The sequence below is a fragment of the Triticum aestivum genome, chromosome 3B (genome assembly GCF_018294505.1).
Source record: "Triticum aestivum cultivar Chinese Spring chromosome 3B, IWGSC CS RefSeq v2.1, whole genome shotgun sequence".
Classification (NCBI taxonomy): Eukaryota; Viridiplantae; Streptophyta; class Magnoliopsida; order Poales; family Poaceae; genus Triticum; species Triticum aestivum.
The window spans coordinates 671,014,923-671,026,345 of record NC_057801.1 but is presented as its reverse complement, the minus strand read 5'-3'; positions in this window follow the sequence as shown (position 1 = coordinate 671,026,345).

Below are 11,423 nucleotides of genomic sequence, written 5' to 3'. Positions count from 1 at the left end.
GCAGACAAAACAACACATTCAGAGACAAAAACAAAGTTGAATTCATTTAGTCATTCGAACATCTGCTCCCTCACAACAAAAATCTTAAAAACATAATATTCACTACTTCAGTCATAACGATCAAAGAAACGACGCCATTTTGCCCTGGTGGATGGATGTGGAGCCGTGATTGCTCTCGCCCTAGCCCAACTAATGATCCGAATATGGTTCCTTCCCCTGCCCTCTGGGAAAAGAAGCTCCAATTCATTGGAGTTGCAAGTATCCATCACCTCACGCGCAAGCCGTCTGTTGAACTCTGCCTCCAGTTCCTCCTCGGCAGCACGTCGCGCCATCTGCCTGCCCCTGCGCCTCCTCCTCCTCTGCTCCGCTACTGCAGCCCTCACATCTATGGCGTCCCCCTCCTCCTCTATAACCTCTCCCAACTCAGGATCCATCTCCCTTTTCTTTGGTTGCAGCTTGTAGAATGAAAGTGACAGAGGGCGCGGGCTTTATAATCAAAGTGCAGAGCCATCAGTGCGGCTCCGATGTCAACACACAGTAATAAAACTTTGACACGCAACAGTCCAACTACACATACGGCAGCAATGCAAAACAACACTAAAAACACGCAACTTAATTACACAGTTTGACCAGATTACAAGAAATCGTAGCTTACAGTAAGCCGCCATACACAACCTCCGCCAACGACAAAATAACATGGGAATCCGGGGTAGAAACAACTCAAAAAAGCAAAATTGACAACGCAAATCTTTTCATACAGTCCTTATATCTCTCCCTGCAACACCAATTCGAAAGTAAAAACAACAGAAAAAGAAGAACAGATTTCCATGGCGGGCGTGGAAAACGACCAAGAACACCAAAACTTGTAATCATAAATTATAGATGAAAATAATCTCAAAAAACTATAACATACCGATAATTCTCACATCAAAAACGACAAACACGACGTAAATTGAGACCCACGAATAACACAGTAAACACTGACGCCCAAAATCACGTCCGCCGCCAAAATGCACACGCCGTCACCTCCAGTGACTACAGATTGCAAAACACATCCAGCTGAGCGCGCGCACGTGCGGAACCCCTTACATGTCTCCTCTAGCAACGAATGGCCCGCAGCATCACGCCGGAGAACGACCGGAAGCTCGACGTTGCATCTCCTGTTTCCGTCCGTCGTGCACGCAGGAAGATCAGTTCTTGTTGAAAAACATGTCAGTCCAAACTGTGAACGACGTCAGTACAGAGAGGGTAACGGAATAATATTCTGTTACGCGTAACAGAATAGCCCAGATGTATATATATATATATATATATATATATATATATATATATTTGTATGTGTGTGTGTGTGTAATCCAAATCAACATTGTGAAGATAAATGAAGACAAATCAATGTTGAAGACAATCCAAATCATGAAGACTTTGCAATTTTAACACCAAGAGAAACACTTCATTAAGAATTTGGTGGTGGAGTTACCCACCGTATAGGAAGTATTAGACCCAGACACGGCGCACAATTATCGTGGTGCTCCGAAGACAAATTTCATATTAATGTATTCACACTCAGAGGGTAAGTCTTCATTAATTGAAGATATATGTTACTTCGTGTGTTGCACATCTAAGTCATCAACATGCATAAGCGTTAGGATGTGTGTCCATTCATAGGACATTCGAGGATTCTAAGATATTTAGCTCACACTGCAACTTGTAGAACCTCTTCTCATCCAAGGGCTTAGTGAAGATATCTGTCAATTGCTCTTCAGTGTTGACATGAATGATATCAATGTCTTCCTTGTTGACATGATCTCTGAGAAAGTGATGATGGATCTCAATGTGCTTTGTCTTCGAGTGCTGAAATGGATTCTTGGAAAGCTTGATGGTGCTTTCATTGTCACAGAATAGTGGCACATTCTTCGTGTTAATGTCATAGTCCTTGAGAGTTTGCTTCATCCATAGAAGCTGAGCACAACATGATCCAGCAACAATGTATTCAGATTCAGCAGTGGAGAGTGACACACAGTTCTGCTTCTTTGAAGATCAACAGACAAGTGATCGACCAACAAAGTGACATGTTCCTGAAGTGGACTTGCGATCAACCTTGTCACCAGCATAATCAGCATCAGAATAACCAATCAGGTCAAATTTTTAGCCCTTTGGATACCATAATCCTATCATTGGGGTGTAAGCCAAATATCGAAGAATTCGCTTCACAGCTAGGTGATGCGACTCCTTTGGTGCCGCTTGGAATCGGGCACACATGCAAATGCTAAGCATTATATCTGGCCTAGATGCACATAAGTAAAGTAAGGAACCAATCATGGAGCGGTATACCTTTTGATCGAACACTTTACCATCGACGTCAGGACCTAAATGAGTTTTGGTTGGCATTGGAGTCGTGTATCCTTTGCAGTCTTGCATCCCAAACTTCTTCAGGCAATCTTTGAGGTATTTTCCTTTTGATATGAAGATGCCATTCCTTTGCTGACATATTTGAAGACCAAGGAAGAACCTCAGCTCACCCATCATGGACATCTAATATTGCTCTTGCATCATGTGCCCAAACTCATTGATGTATCTCTTGTTGGTGCAGCCGAAGATAATGTCATCCACATAGATTTGGTACACAAACAGTTCTCCATCGTATGACTTCATGAATAGTGTTGGATCTAGAGAGCCAGTTTTGAAGCCCTTGCTCTTCAGGAAGTCTTTGAACATGTCATACCAGGCGCGAGGAGCTTGTTTGAGGCCATACAGAGCCTTGTTGAGCTTGTACACCATATCAGGATGTTTTGGATCTTCAAAGCCGGGTGGTTGTGCAACATACACTTCTTCTTCAATCTTGCCATTGAGAAAGGCACTCTTTACATCCATTTGATACAGAAGGATGTTGTGATGGTTGGCATATGCAAGTAGTATGCGAATGGCTTCAAGTCTAGCCACAGGAGCAAATGTTTCATCGAAGTCAATTCCTTCTATTTGAGTGTAACCTTGTGCAACCAGACGAGCCTTGTTTCTGACAACTTGACCATGTTCATCTTCTTTGTTGCGGTAGATCCATTTGGTGCCAATGATATTATGCTTGCGAGGATCAGGACGCTTGACAAGTTCCCAAATGTTATTCAGCTCGAACTGATGAAGCTCTTCTTGCATGACTTGAATCCATTCAGGTTCCATAAAAGCTTCAACAACTTTCTTGGGTTCAGATATAGAGACAAATGCAAAGTGCCCACAGAAATTTGCTAGTTGCATTGCTCTTGAAGGAGTGAGTGGACCAGGTGCATTGATGCTGTCAATTATCTTCTCAATCTGTACTTCATTAGCAACATGGGGGTGTACTGGGTGAAGATTTTGCCCAAGCAGATCATTTTCTTCAGCTTCTGCATTGACTTCAGGTTGACTTGGTGCAATGATGAGTTCATCTTCAGCCTGAGCTTCGATTGGTATGATTTCTTCAGTACCCATGAGCTGGATAGATTCACTAGGAGGGACTTCATCTAGCACATTTGGCAGGTGCTCTCAGTAAGCAACTCGTATGATGTCTTCTTTAGAAGCTTGAGAAGATAAACTCGGTTGATGATGTGGCATGCAGTGTCAACGGCTTCAGGCCAGAACTTCCTTGGAGTCTTGTACTCATCTAGCATCGTCTGAGCCATCTCGATGAGGGTTCTGTTCTTGCGCTCCATGATGCCATTCTTCTGAGGTGTGTACGGAGCAGAAAACTCATGAGTGATGCCCAGTGTATCAAGGTAAGTGTCGAGGCCGGTGTTCTTGAATTCTATGCCGTTGTCACTTCTGATGTGCTTGATCTTGACGCCATAGTTCGTCATGGCACGATTGGCGAAGCATCTGAAGACATCCTGCACTTCATTCTTATAGAGAATTATATGCACCCAGGTATATCTTGAGTAATCATCAACAATAACAAAACCATAGAGGCAAGCAGTGGTAGTAAGAGTAGAATAGTGAGTAGGGCTGAATAAGTCCATGTGAAGCAGCTTGAAGGGTTGAAATGTAGTCATGATAGTCTTTGAGGGATGCTTGGCCCTAGACATCTTCCCAGCTTCACAGGCACCACACAGATGGTCTTTCTTGAACTTGATGCCTTCGATGCCCACGACATGCTTTTTCTTTGCGAGAGTGTACAAGTTCCTCATGCCCGCATGTCCGAGCCTTCGATGCTAGAGCCAGCACTCTGAAGCTTTAGCTAGAAGACATACGGCAAGTTGTGGTCCTGCTGAGAAATCTACCATATACAGATCATCTTTTCGATACCCTTACTTTTACCAGTGTCAGCAAATGTGATATGACTTCTATCAGACGATCGAAGAGTTGAATCCATCAGAAGACTTCGATCACCAGTCATGTGGTTGGTGCAGCCACTATCCATAATCCATTATGAAGCTTGAGGTGTCATAGCCTACAGTATAGTTCGGGGGATAGGCTTCACCAAGAGAGTTGTTGAGCAAAAACATTTGACGAACAAGTGGAACATAGAAGTTCAGATCTTGGTTAGGATAGATAGGATGAGTGTCAAGGAATCCGGGGAAGAAATACATAGTAAGACCATTTGGACATTTTATCTTGCGTCCCACAAGATGTTTAAGGTCCCCAGCATAAGCATCAGACGCCTTTGATTTCTGACTGGAGACCTTACCATGCAAAAGAGAGTTAAGTTTTCTTAACCACCCACATCTTTAGGAGTGGCTTAGAAGCAATGAGTCTAAGTGCAGCACCTGAGAACTTCGGCTTTGAAGCCCTAGCAAATAGCCTAACAGGAGGAGAATAATACTAATAAGAATATGCAGAAAATTTCTTAGACTTATGAACATAGCGGTTTGATGAAACACGCTCATATTCAAAGGTCTGAGTATGATTTCCCTGCAAGACATTGGCGTTAGGGTGACTCAGGTGAGTCCTCTGTCTGTATGAAGCCTTTGGACCATATGAAGCCTTTGGTCTAGGGTTTGTCTTCTTCCCAGGTGGTGTCATGACGACATTCACATGAAGACTTTCTAGACATGCTTGGGTACCCAGATCTTCTTAAGAGGTGGTCCATTCCTGCAGTTAGTACCAATATACCTGGCAAACACCTCACCATTCTGATTCTTGAACAGTTTATAGTTTGCATCAAAGGATTCATGGTTAGCACTAGTGAAGCCAGATAAGGTATATGGATCCACTCAAGGTCCCTTAGCAGCAACCCATGTGGTTTTGGGGTACTACTCATGCATCCAGTAAGAACCATCAACATTCATTCTCCTCTCAAACCCAACACCCTCTTTCCTAGGGTTTCGGTTCAGAATCTGCTTTTTAAGGACATCACATAGTATCTGATGCCCTTTGAGACTTTTTTACATTCCTGTCTCAAGTAATGACGTCAACCTGGCATTCTCATCAGCAATAGTAGTGGTTTCCTCAGCTGAGGGGTTAGTTACCACATTATCTGTTGAAGATATTGCAACAGTAGCAGTAGTTGAACATTCAGCAACAGAGATAGCGTTATCACACTCAATGCATTTTAGGCATGGTGGTTCAAATCCTTCCTGAGCGGAACTGATCTGTTGAGCGCGGAGTGACTCATTTTCTTTTTGAAGATCTTCATGAGCCGATCTCAATTTCTCAAGTTCCTGCTTCCTTTGAAGATAACTGTAGGCAAGCTTTTCATGAGAGGTTGAGAGCGATTCATGACGACCTTCAAGTTCCTGGTACTTAACATGAAGATTTTTAATATCTTCAATTAAGGACTGAGATCGGGTCATTTCCGCGTCCAACAGGTCATCACTTTTGTCTAACAATTTTTGAATGTGTTCCATGGCATTCTGTTGTTCAGTTGCAATTTTAGCAAGTGTTTTGTAGCTAGGTTTAGATTCACATTCAGAGTCATCTGTAGGACCTTGAAGTATGTCTAGAGGGGGGGTGATTAGACTACTTGACCAATTAAAACTTAACCTTTTCCCAATTTTAGAGTTTGGCAGATTTTAGCAATCCTTGGACAAGTCAAGCAATCATCACTCAAATCAAGCAAGCATGCAAATAGTATATAAGCAGCGGAAATTAAAGCATGCAACTTGCAAGAAAGTAAAGCGAAGGGCTTGAAGGATTCAAACGCAGTTGGAGATACGGATGTTTTTGGCGTGGTTCCGATAGGTGGTGCTATCGTACATCCACGTTGATGGAGACTTCAACCCACTAAGGGTAACGGTTGCGCGAGTCCACGGAGGGCTCCACCCGAGAAGGGTCCACGAAGAAGCAACCTTGTCTATCCCACCATGGCCGTCGCCCGCGAAGGACTTGCCTCACTAGCGGTAGATCTTCACGAAGTAGGCGATCTCCTTGCCCTTACAAACTCCTTGGTTCAACTCCACAATCTTGTCGGAGGCTCCCAAGTGACACCTAGCCAATCTAGGAGACACCACTCTCCAAGAAGTAACAAATGGTGCGTTGATGATGAACTCCTTGCTCTTGTCCTTCAAATGATAGTCTCCCCAACGCTCAACTCTCTCTCATAGGATTTGGATCTGGTGGAAAGAAGATTTGAGTGGAAAGCAACTTGGGGAAGGCTAGAGATGAATATTCATATGGTAGGAATGGAATATCTTGGCCTCAACACATGAGTAGGTGGTTCTCTCTTAGAACTGGTAAGTTGGAAGTGTAGGTTTGTTCTAATGGCTCTCTCCATGAATGAAGAGGAGGTGGAGGGGTATATATAGCCTCCACACAAAATCTAACCGTTACACATAATTTACCAATCTCGGTGGGACCGAATCAACAAACTCGGTCAGACCGATTTAGTAAACCTAGTGACCGTTAGGATTTTCGGTGGGACCGACATGCAACTCAATAGGACCGATATGGTTAGGGTTAGGGCATAACGTAATCTCGATGAGACTGATTACCCAAACTCGGTGAGACCGATTTAGGTAATTAGCTAACCAGAAAGTTGGTCAGGTAAACTCGGTGGGACCGATTTGCTCTTTTCGGTGAGACCAAAATGTTACAAAAGGGAAACAGAGAGTTTACATTGCAATCTCGATGGGACCGATCGCTCACTTCGGTTAGACCGAAACGTTATGAAGGGAAACAGAGAGATTACAATCCCATCTCGGTGAGACCGAGATCCCTATCAGTGAGGCCGATTTGCCTAGGGTTTGTGGCAATGGCTATGACATTTGAACTCGGTGGTGCCGGATATAAAGAATCGGTGTGACCGATTTTGGCTTTAGGTTTAGGTCATATGAGGATGTGAGTAAGTAGTTGAGGGTATTTGGAGCATATCACTAAGCACATGAAGCAAGAGGCTCATTAAGCAACACCTCATCCCTCCTTGATAGTATTGGCTTTTCCTATAGACTCAATGTGATCTTGCATCACTGAAATATAAAATGTAGAGTCTTGAGCTTTTGAGCTTGAGTCAATCCTTTGTCCTTGATATTTTGAGGGATCCACTTTCATCATCCATGCCATGCCATTCATTGAGATGAAATAATAGTCTTGGAATAGCATTAGCTCAATGAGCTATATGTTGTTATGAATTACCAAAACCACCTAGGGATAGTTGCACTTTCAATCTCCCCCTTTTTGGTAATTGATGACAACATATAGATCAAAGCTTCGACAAATGATAATAAGATTGAAAAACATCGTCGCTTTGAGAAGTATGTGATAAGCAAGAGCTCCCCCTAAGTTTGTGCATATTTGAAGATTTGCTTTGGACTGCAAATGCACAAGAAAATAGGCTCATGGGTTACTCTTCCATGTCACATACATCTTGGTGGAGCAATCAAAATAATAAAGATTGAATACATGCACTCATCACCAAGCAAAGTGAGTGATCATATAAGGATAGGTAAGATAATATCATCAAACATGCATAAGTGTAGCTTATGATCAAACACATGATCATCAATGTCTCACAGGTAATTGCATAGTACCTCAAGCAATCAAAAGCAAACAAGTTTAACCAAGAAGACAAGAGAGAACAAAAAACAGCAAATCTCTCTCTCGAAGCCTATGATCTATACATTTTTCTCCCCCTTTGGCAACAAGTTACCAAAAAGTTCATAGAAAATGCATAGTGCTAGATCGTCTCTCGGGCTTGGTCTTCAGGTGGTGGTGGTGTCCGGATAACTCCAGGAATGAAGGCTTCAGTCGATGTAGATGGAGCTGGAGGAGTTGGTGCTGGAGCTGGTTGCACTGGAGCTGTAGGAGTTGTAGCTGGTGCAGATGATGTGGCTCTTGTGTCTGTAACAGGCACTATAGCTGACCTCTGAGCTCTAGGCACTCTGGCAAATGCATTAGTGGTTGTCTTGCCTTTCCTCTCCTGCATGTCATCCTGAAGCTGTTCCACAACTGACTGAATCTCAGTTACTTTGACATCAAGATCATAGAATTTTTGTTCCATGATCCTTTCCAGGCTCTCCTGGTTTTGAGTTAGGGTGGCCAACCCCTTCTCAATCCTCAGTGTTGATGCTATCAAGTAACCAAGCTGCTCCTGCTTGTTCTTCAAGAAATACTCAGATGCCTCCTCTTGAGTTGGCATCTTGGCAGCCTTCTCTTTCCTTGCTTTCTCCTTCTTCGCTTGAGCTTGCACTGATGATGGTTCATCCTCATTCATGACAACTTGATTGTCCTAAAAGTCTGGATAGAGAGCAAAATGTTCTTTATCCAACTGATATTTTCCTGTGCCCATCTTTGAGTTAATCAACTCCTAAATCTGTGGGGCATATCCACAACTTCTCTTCTGGTCTGCTGCAGTCCTCTTGATAGTTTCAACCATAAGGCTCATGACCTTGAATTTTTGGGGCACATCAAATACATGTAGCAAGTTTATTGCATGCCCTCTAATCATGTTGTGATCACCTAATTTGGGCAAAAGAGTGTGCCTTAAGATCTGGTTGATCGTAGGCAGTCGTGACAGAAGAAAATGAACTAATCCAAACTTGAAAATCTCAAGTGCTTCATCAGGGATCTCCTTGTACATATGTGACATTGAGTTATGATCCATTTTCTTCTTGGCATAAATATCCAAGTCATCTTCACTCTCCTTTGGGGCATTGATTAGGCTTGCCCATTCCTCAATGGTTGACTGGTATCTCGTTCTTCAGACATCCAAACTATCCTGCCATCTGGATAGAAGTGTGATGTGGAGTAGAATTGCATAATGAGTTCATCATTCCAGTTGGTGAGCTTCTGCCCAACAAAATTTGCAACTCCACAAGCAATGAAACTGTCTTGCACTCCAGGATAGTGTTCCTCATTTTCCTTCATGTAGGTCCATTCGACCCACCTCATATCACACACTATGGGCTTCTTGTCCAACAAGATTGTCTCATAGAAGTCCTGCTGCTCCTTGGTGTGGAACCTGTAATCTATAGCAGTCATTCTCCTGGTGGCATATGGATCTGACTCTCTCCATAGCCTCAACCCTGAGCTCTCCTGATTTTCATGTTCTCAGCCACAAGATGAGCATCATTGTGGTCTGGAATCTTGGGTTGGAGCTTCCTTAAGATCTGCCCTTCTTAATCTTCCTCAACAGCAACCTCAGGCAATGGGGCCTTGTTCTTCTCAGCTGCTGGTATACTCCTGGTATTTCTCTTTGGTGCAATCTTGGGCTTGGAGGCAGCTTTGGGTGCTTCTTTGGGCTTTGATGTTGCAGCCCCTGACTTTATAGCATCACCCATCAGCTTTTGTGCCTTGGGTGCTGGTTCAGCAACCTCTTCTCCCTCTTCCATCATGGAAGGTTGACCAACAACTCTGGCCATGGTCTTCTTGACCCTTTCCTTCCTTTTCTTTCCTTCTGCAGCTGGCTCTTTGGGATCAGGCTTTTCAGGTACTTGAGTTGATCCTCTGGCTTTGGACATTGGTTGTCTTCCTACTGGCATTTTGATCTTCATGCCTGGCTTTACTGCAGTTGAACTGAGCACCTTCTTGAGCACTACCTTCTTGGAAGTAGCCTCATCTTCAACAGCAACATAATCCTCATCCTCAGAGTCTGAGGTTCTCTTCCTTATAGATCTTGTGGCTGCTTTGGGCAAATTGCTGGGAGTGCTTCTGCTCCCCTCATTTGAGCTGCTAGAGGGACTAGTGCCCTCACTCATGTGAATCTGCTCTGCTGACTTGTTCTGACTATCACTTTGGTCTGACATGCTGCAAATCACTGACTCCTGACCCTGTGAATAGTTATAGATGAGATAGAGTGGATGAGCATCACAAAATGTAGAGATTTTTGCAAAAGAATGATTTAAAAAACTTAGTTTTAGTTTCCACAGAAAGCATTTCGGATCTACCGATTTTCAAACTCGGTGATACGGAAGCAGTTTTGGAACCTAAACTAGTGAACTCGGTCAGACCGAGTCACAGTTCGGTGGCACCGAGACTGCTAGGGTTTCACAAAGTTCTAAAATCGGTCACACCGATTTGTAATTCTCGGTCAGACCGAGACTTACTAGTGCAATGGCGTTAGCCAAATTGGTGGGACTAAGTTTTTCAACTCGGTGGGTCCGAGATGGTTTCGGCGGAAACCTAACCCTAAATTTTCGAATCACATCTATTCTAAGGATCGCATTGACTGGATAGGAGTGTTTCAATCGTGGCAAGATGCATTACAAACACAATGTGCTGAGAATTAGATGAGGATAGCACTGTGATCGAGTTCATACCCTAGTTCGGCGGTGAACTCGCTATGGCAGCAACGGCGGAGAAGAAATCCATTGACGGCAGTGGAGACCAGCGACAGGAGGCGGCTGGCGACGAAGTCGACGATCCGTAGACCTAGTAGGCAGAGCGAGCTATGTGCGGGCGAGGAGTTTTGGAGAAAGTTTTCCAAAATTTTCCCGTGAGTATATATAGCCCGACACTGTCGGTGTGACCGAGTGGAACAACTCGGTGGCACCTAGATGCATAACTGTTAAGAGTTACAGCAACTCGGTGTGACCAAAAAGTTCAAATCGGTTGCACCGAGATTGAAAACCTAGATCGACTTAGTGATCTTGGTAGGACCAAAATGGAGGAATCGATCCGACCGAAAATCACAAAGAAGTTTTGGAAGTTTAAGTCTATGACGGATCGGGGACTCCAAGTGCTCCTCACACAGAGTGGTTCGAATCTGACTTGATCAAATTTTGTGGTGTAGCATGAATAGAGTTTGATACGAGAAAAGCATAGATAGCTAGAGAAGGTTCTTAGGCATTCTTGTCCATCCACTTGGCCAAAGAAAAAGAAGCCAATCAATCAAAACAACAAGTGGATGTCCTTGAATGAGTAAAATATGCAACCAACATGCTCACCCAATAAAATGATAAATGAAATATGTGTCAAAGCATGCACAACCAATTCTAGCATCTATCAAACAATTGGCGATGACTAGGTCATCTATATATGATTATATTGACTTAGGAGTCAAATGAGTACATTTGATCATAGGT